The sequence below is a fragment of the Apium graveolens genome, chromosome 5 (assembly GCF_009905375.1).
Source record: "Apium graveolens cultivar Ventura chromosome 5, ASM990537v1, whole genome shotgun sequence".
Classification (NCBI taxonomy): Eukaryota; Viridiplantae; Streptophyta; class Magnoliopsida; order Apiales; family Apiaceae; genus Apium; species Apium graveolens.
The window spans coordinates 126748375-126756109 of NC_133651.1; positions in this window are offsets into that span (position 1 = coordinate 126748375).

A 7735-nucleotide genomic window follows, 5' to 3' on the forward strand; every position below is an offset into this window, starting at 1 on the left:
GTAATTGTTGTGATTTTGATTTAAAGGAACTTAAGTATGATTAAAGTTAAGTTTAAGCATAAGTATGAATGATTAAATTGAATTGGTTGGGGTTGTTATGATGTGATAAGGATGGATGTTTGTTGTGTGTTGGATTTGAGGTTGGTTTGTGGTTGGTTTTGTATGGTTTAAAATTGGGAAATCGCGTAAACATAGCCGTCGTAACGTCCGATTTTCTTTGGACTGTTTTTGTGCATAGCATTAGGACCCGAGAACCCCCTGCTAGATTATGACCACTGCCATGATTAGATAGCTCATGTTACGAGCTTCGTTTTGATATGTAGTTCGTTCGATTCCGATGCACGGTTTAGGAGAAACGACCGTTTCAAGTAACGGCGTTTCGCGAACGAAACTTTTTCCCTCGCCTTACTTTGAAATGTAGGTTAAAGACCAAAAAGGGTTAATTAATGTATGAAAAATTTATGGTAAGTGTGTTAGGCAGTTGGTAAGACATTCGCGAAGGAATCGCTTTAAAACTCGTAAAGGTTAAATTATTAAAAATGGTGGAGTCGAGGGTACCCGAGTGACTTAAGAGAATCGGTGAGCGCAAAACAAGCGTTAGAGTCTAAGTTAGATAAAGTATAGATTTACAAGTGATTTTGGTTTAATTCCAACTTACTTGTTGTTTATAGGTTACCAGACTCGTCCCGAGCCTTTCTCACCCCCAAGTCGCTCAGGCAAGTATTCTATCCGTTATACTGTTGTTGTGATGTATACATTTGTATATGCATGATCTTGCGATAAATGCATATTGGTTATTTAGCAAATTCTTGCGATATATTGTAGCATGTGATATGGTATATATGCATGCCTGTTTCATATTCTTGAAATATATATCTGTTGGTTCATTTGATAATACCTATGCTAGAGGATAGCGGTAACTTGCATATACCCTTAGTATAGGGACCCAAAGGTGAAAATATTTTCTAAAACCGGGAGTCGAGGATCCCGAGTAGATTTTTGTATATATGGATATGCATATATATATATATATTTATATATATATATGGTTATAGTTTTTCCAAACTATTAATCGAATAAGGTTTATTCGATAACTTTAAACTTTATTTTATTATTGAATATTATTTCGAATATTATTCGAAGGCGTATGACTCCTTTTGTTTATTTATCTGAATATTACTTGAATATTCATCGGAGGGCTTATGACTCAGTTTATATTATTTAATGAATATTATTTGAATATTCATTTGAGGATCTATGACTCCGATTATTTGTCGAGGTATATTCTTTATTTTATTAAAGAATAAGGTGTCAATAATCAAACTTATTTTCGATTATTCAAATAAAGATAGTACTTTCATATAAGTATATCTTTGGTTATTTAATACTCGTTTCAAGTATAAGTTTTAATACTTCTACTTCAATTATTTTTATAAAGATTATTCTTTATGGGAATATTATTTAAATATTAACATTCAGTCATTTTCTAAATATTCTGGGGACTGATTTACTTCATTAAATCAGTTTTACTCCAAACACTCTTTAAAGTGTTTTCGAGTCTTTAAAATGATTTTCAAAAGTTAGAGCGGATCCCAAAACTATTTTTATATTTAAGATCTTCCTTTTAAAAAGGGGGTTTAAATACTCGCTCAAAACATGGGGGATCCAGCTCGGTGGTGTGTTTTATATTCGCAACAAGGTTGCTGTCTTGGTAAAAGAGTTTTTGATTACTTACCCAATATTCGGGAAGTAAAATTCTTGGAACAAGTTAATCCATTAACAGGCATCGCCTGGGAAATATCGGTGAGTTTTCCTTTCCAACTAGATACGACTTCTTGTTGGAGCCGTATCAACAAGTTTCTACTTGGGGAAAGGGGGAAACGAGCTTTACGTTTCAGAGTCATGGATTTCATCTGAACTAGGAGTGGCGTAAGTGGTCGAGTAGCGCCGGCCCAGCCTTATTATATTGGCCCAAATGGCCTGGAAGTTCCGCTAAGGCGGTCCATTCCTTAGGAGTTCAGTGTTCGGTTGACAAGTAAATCCGACAGGTTCTCCTCTACATGTAGAAAATGGTGGGGTTGTACTACTACGACTGATCATCGTAAGTGGTCTTCCTGGCGCGGTAAACTCCCGTAATGAGTTCATCATCCATTTGGATAATTCTGCAACACTACCCGTAGCATTTCGATCGAAAGGCTACTAATGGGTGGTTGCCGAAGCATTGACAGGGTCAAACATTTTTATTGGTGTATCCATTGAATGAAGTATCTCGTAACTTCATCTCTTTTCAAAATATTTCAAAGATCAAATATTTTCAAGTTTTATTTGTGGTCTCATCTATGGGATGACCTCGTGAATCTTATAATACTTTGAACGGTGATAGTTCAAGTAGCTTTATAAATGATATAAGTGTGGGGAAGTATTGGTAACTTCATTCCTTGTTTTTACTTATATCTAGTAAGTAATTATCTTACACACGATAAAGATTCTAGTAAGTATCCATTTAGATACTTGTATTATTGTTATCACTACATATTATCTTGCGAGCTGTAAGGCTCACTCTTGCTTTATTTCTTCATCACACAACAACAGTTAGGAGAGATGGCCAGACTCCAGCAGACCCAGCGCAAGCGCGTGGGAAGCGTCCCGCGTCTTCCCGATGATGTTGTAGCTGCTATAGCTGCAGAGGTAGATCCATTGTAGTTCAGACCATCTACTTTTGAGAATCAAATTATGTATAATTATAACTTGTGGCAGATAATGGCAATTAACTGTAAATTATCAAGTAATCATTTTGGGTTGTAATAATTTTAAATTGTGGATTCAAAGACTTGTACTTATTTCAATTTCATCTCTGAGACTATAACGGGTTGTGGTGTGTGTTAGTGTGGGGTCACAGCATGAGGTTATTTATTATTAATTAAGTGAAGTGATATTGTGGAAAGAAAGACCGTGACAACCCGGATCCCCGACCCCGGATCTGGGGGTGTTACAGAAATGGTATCAGAGCTAAGCGTTATAAACCTCAGAGATGATGCGACGATATAATAATAAACTCACAAAGATAATAAGAACTCTTGCCAAGTTCATGGTCGGACTACTTAAAGTAGTGCTGACAGTTAAAACCCTTACGGGAACCCTTATAAGTATCATGATAGTAACTTAGCTCGTTTAATGTGTAGGCGCCTGAGATAGAGGACCCAGAGATGTTCGAGCGTGAGCATGATGAGGCATTGCTAGATGTTGAGGATCAGGAGGAGCCTGAGATGGAGGAGGATGAGGAGGACCCCTCAGAGGAGTCAGAGACAGAGGTTATTGCTATTCCAGATGAGGAGGACCCGGATGAGGTCCCAGTAGCTGAGGAGCGTGTTGGATCTATGGTAGTGTATGCTGGTATCCCTTTACCCACACTTCCGGTGGTCAGAGCCCCTACCCCTCCACCACTATCTTGGATTCCTGATGATGACAGCTCAGATACCCATACTTCCGAGCCTAGGCAGACCGAGGAGGCACCCTCAGCGGCTCCGGATTCACCACCTCTTGACCCTGCCCACAGGCAGTCTTCGTTAGCTCATGGATATGTTCAGGATGTATTGAGGACCCGAGTGGCTGTTGCCGAGGGCCGACTAGATGAGGCCAGGAGGGAGTTGGATGCAGAGAGGGCGGGTAGGCGTACCCGAGCTTATGAGACCAGGGCTTCTATACCCCGATCCTTGAGGAGGGAGCTTACGGGGATAGAGCTCACATCCCGAGCGAGGCTCAGAGCGCTCCAGGGGGACAGGCATGGTAGGATCTCCAGGCGGCAGGCCGACTATATCTTCCGTCATGCGATGGAAAGGGTTTGGGAGCTGACCCGCTCCGGTGTGTGATTCAGGATTGATGATGGAATAGTCTAGTTGTCTAGTTAGCCGAGGCCTTAGTAAGAGCCAATTTTCCGGGATAGTTGACTTGTATATAGCATCCCTTTTTCTGACTAGACAGATAGACTCTTGTGTATCACTTTTGGGATAGATGACTGTAGCACTGTTGTACTTTTGACCAGATCAAACTATGTATTTCTCGTATTATGTATATATTTGTTTCCTTTCAGTTCAGTTCCATAGTGACGGGATCACTGTTTTATCATTATTATTACTGCACTTCGTATTAGAACTTCTTAAAATAATAGAATTGCGATATACGTTCTCCCCATTATAAGAGCTGTGCAAGGCACAATGTTGTATATGATTGTGACCTAACGTTGAATTTTCCCAATAATTGTTTTTATTATTATCAGAATCATGCCGCCAAGAAAGATCGGAACTAGGGTGAACCCTGGATCTGAGGACCAGGGAAGCCATAATCAGGACAATAGAAACCAAGAACACAGTGAAGAGGAAGATGAGGATTATGTGGAACAGGATGACTCCCTGTATGAAGAGGAAGAGGAAACATATGATGTTGAGGGATTTGAGATAGAGGCTGAAGAAGGAGAAACCGAGGTTGAGCAACCAGTACCAAACCCAGGCATGGATCCCATGAGCCAGTTCATGCAACTCCTAAGGCAGAATTTGGAACATCAACCCAACCCACCCCCTCAAGGAAGTAACAATGTTGTGGCAAACTCTTTCAGGGCTTTTAAGTCCCTTAAGCCCCCTGAGTTCCACGGATCAGCCGACCCAGTTGAGGCAAGGGCATGGTTAAAGGAGATGGAGAAATCTTTTGAGATTTTGAGTATCGATGAGGCACAGAAAACTGTATTTGCTACCTACCTTCTGAAAGGAGAAGCTAACTACTGGTGGGAGGCCAAGAAAAACATGGAGACAGATGCTATTATAACCTGGGAGAGATTTAGTCAGTTGTTTCTGGGAAAGTATTTTTCGAGGTTTATGGAAAACCAGATGGAGCTCAAGTTCTTGGAGCTAAAGCAGAATAACTTGTCTGTAGCAGAGTACGAAGCGAAATTTACAGAGTTATCAAGGTTTGTGCCGGAGTTTGTGAGCACTGAGGAAAAGAAAGCTAGGAGGTTTCAGCAGGGACTGAAACCATGGATTCAGAATAGGGTGGCAATCCTTGAGCTTACGGACTATGCCACTCTGGTGCAAAAGGCAACGATTGTAGAAGTCGGAAGTGAACAGATGCAGAAGGAAAGAGAGAAGAAAGGAATAAAGAGGAAAAGTATGAGCATGGGTGGAGGTTCCGCAGGAAGGAGCTTCCCAACTAGATTTAATCGAGGAGCAGTGTCCCTGCCAGGAAGGAACACTGGGTTTAAGCGACCAATGAGTGTGAGTGTGAGCCAGGGCGGCCAGAAGTCAAGAATGTCCTATTCCAACCAGTCTCGACCCCCATTGTCAGCCTGTAACATATGTGGAAGGAATCACACTGGGGAGTGTAAAGGAAAGCCAGTAACCTGCTTTAAGTGTGGGCAAGTGGGCCACTATTCTCACAAATGCCCTTCGTCAGCCCCTGCCGTCATTCCAACCACCACTTGTCATCAGTGCGGACGCCCAGGTCATTGGAAGAGAGAATGCCCAATGAACAAACCAGCAGCTTTGGGAGCAAGCAGGGCTGCTTCTAATAAGCCACCTACTGCGAGGACTTTCAACATGACAGTCCAGGATGCTATGAAAGATTCAGATGTGATAGCAGGTACCCTTTCTCTAAATTCAGTCAGTGCAAATGTTTTATTTGATTCGGGAGCAACTAAATCTTTTATATCAAGGGACTTTGCGCGTAAGTTAAGACTTAAGGCTGAACCCTTGATAGAACCCTTACAAGTAGAAATAGCCAATCATGAAATTATTCCTGTTAACCAGATTCACCCCGCCTGTGAGATAGGCATAGGGGAGCAATCTTTCAGTGTTGATCTGATTCCTTTTAAATTAGGGGAGTTTGATGTGATTTTGGGAATGGACTGGCTATCTAGCAACGATGCTCAGATAGACTGTAAAGGGAAGAAAGTTAAGTTAAATATCCCCGGGAAGAAAGAAGTTATATTTAGAGGAAAGAGGCAGACGCAGAAATTTTGACTATGGCCCAGGCCAAAAGGATGCTACGAAAAGGAAGTGAGGCTTACCTAGCCTATGTGGTGGACACGCAGAAGGAGGTGCCCAACTTACAAGATATTCCAGTAGTCAACGAATTTGAAGATGTATTCCCCCAAGACCTTCCGGGATTACCACCCGATAGAGTGATTGAATTTGCTATTGAGTTGGCCCCAGGGACGGCGCCAGTTTCAAAAGCACCTTACCGGTTAGCCCCGTTAGAAATGAAAGAATTAGCTATCCAATTGCAGGAACTCTTGGATAAGGGTATGATAAGACCCAGTGTGTCTCTGTGGGGAGCACCAGTTTTATTTGTTAAGAAGAAAGATGGGAGCATGAGGTTGTGCATAGACTATCGAGAGTTGAACAAGCTAACCATAAAGAACAGGTACCCATTGCCTAGAATAGACGATCTGTTCGACCAGCTAAAGGATGCTGTTTATTTTTCCAAGATTGACCTGAGAACTGGATATCACCAACTAAAGATTAAACCCGAAGATATTTCCAAGACAGCGTTCCGTACCAGGTATGGGCATTATGAGTTCTTGGTAATGTCCTTTGGATTAACCAACGCCCCAGCGGCTTTCATGGATTTAATGAATAGAGTATTTAAGAAGTACTTGGACAAGTGTGTGATAGTTTTATCGATGATATTTTGATCTACTCAAGGACTGAGGCAGAACATGCAGAGCATTTGAGGATAGCTCTAGGAATACTCAGAGAGGAGCAGTTATATGCCAAATTCTCGAAGTGTGAATTCTGGAGGAATGAAGTACAGTTTTTAGGACATGTGATCAATAAAGAAGGAGTATTGGTCGACCCCTCCAAGATAGAGGCGGTCTCAAATTGGGAAAGGCCAACCACACCCACAGAGGTAAGGAGTTTCATAGGATTGGCCGGCTACTATCGTAGATTTGTACAGGACTTTGCGAAGATCGCAGCCCCTTTGACACGACTTACTCGTAAGACAGAGAAGTTTGAATGGACGGAGGAATGCGAGAACAGTTTTCAGGAATTAAAGAAAAGGTTGATAACGGCTCCGGTATTGGCATTGCCGGACGGAAAAGGAGATTTTGTGATATATAGTGACGCGTCGCACAAAGGATTAGGATGTGTGCTTATGCAGCACGGTAAAGTTATTGCGTATGCGTCGAGACAACTGAAGGAATACGAGGTTAGATATCCTACTCATGACCTTGAGCTCGCGGCAATAGTATTTGCTTTAAAAATTTGGAGGCACTACTTGTATGGAGAGAAGTGCGAGATTTTCACAGACCATAAGAGCCTCAAGTACATATTTACGCAGAAAGAGCTCAACATGCGCCAGAGGAGATGGTTAGAACTAATCAAGGACTATGATTGTGAGATTCTCTATCATCCAGGGAAAGCCAATGTGGTGGCTGATGCCCTTAGTAGAAAGGAAAGACTCAGAATGATAACGACTTCGGAAGAGTTGATAAGGGATTTTGAGAGAATGGAAATAGAAGTAAAGGTAACCGGAACCGGAACTGAAAAGCTTTTTGAGATCTCAATGCAGCCAGAGTTATTGGAAAAGATCAGATTGTGCCAGGAGAAAATAATGAATGAAGGCAGAGAGTCAATGACTGGAGAGGAGATCCATACTGAGAAAGATGATAAAGGGATAATGAGGTATTCCTACCGAATTTGGGTTCCGAATGTTCAAGAACTTAAAGATGAGATTTTGGATGAAA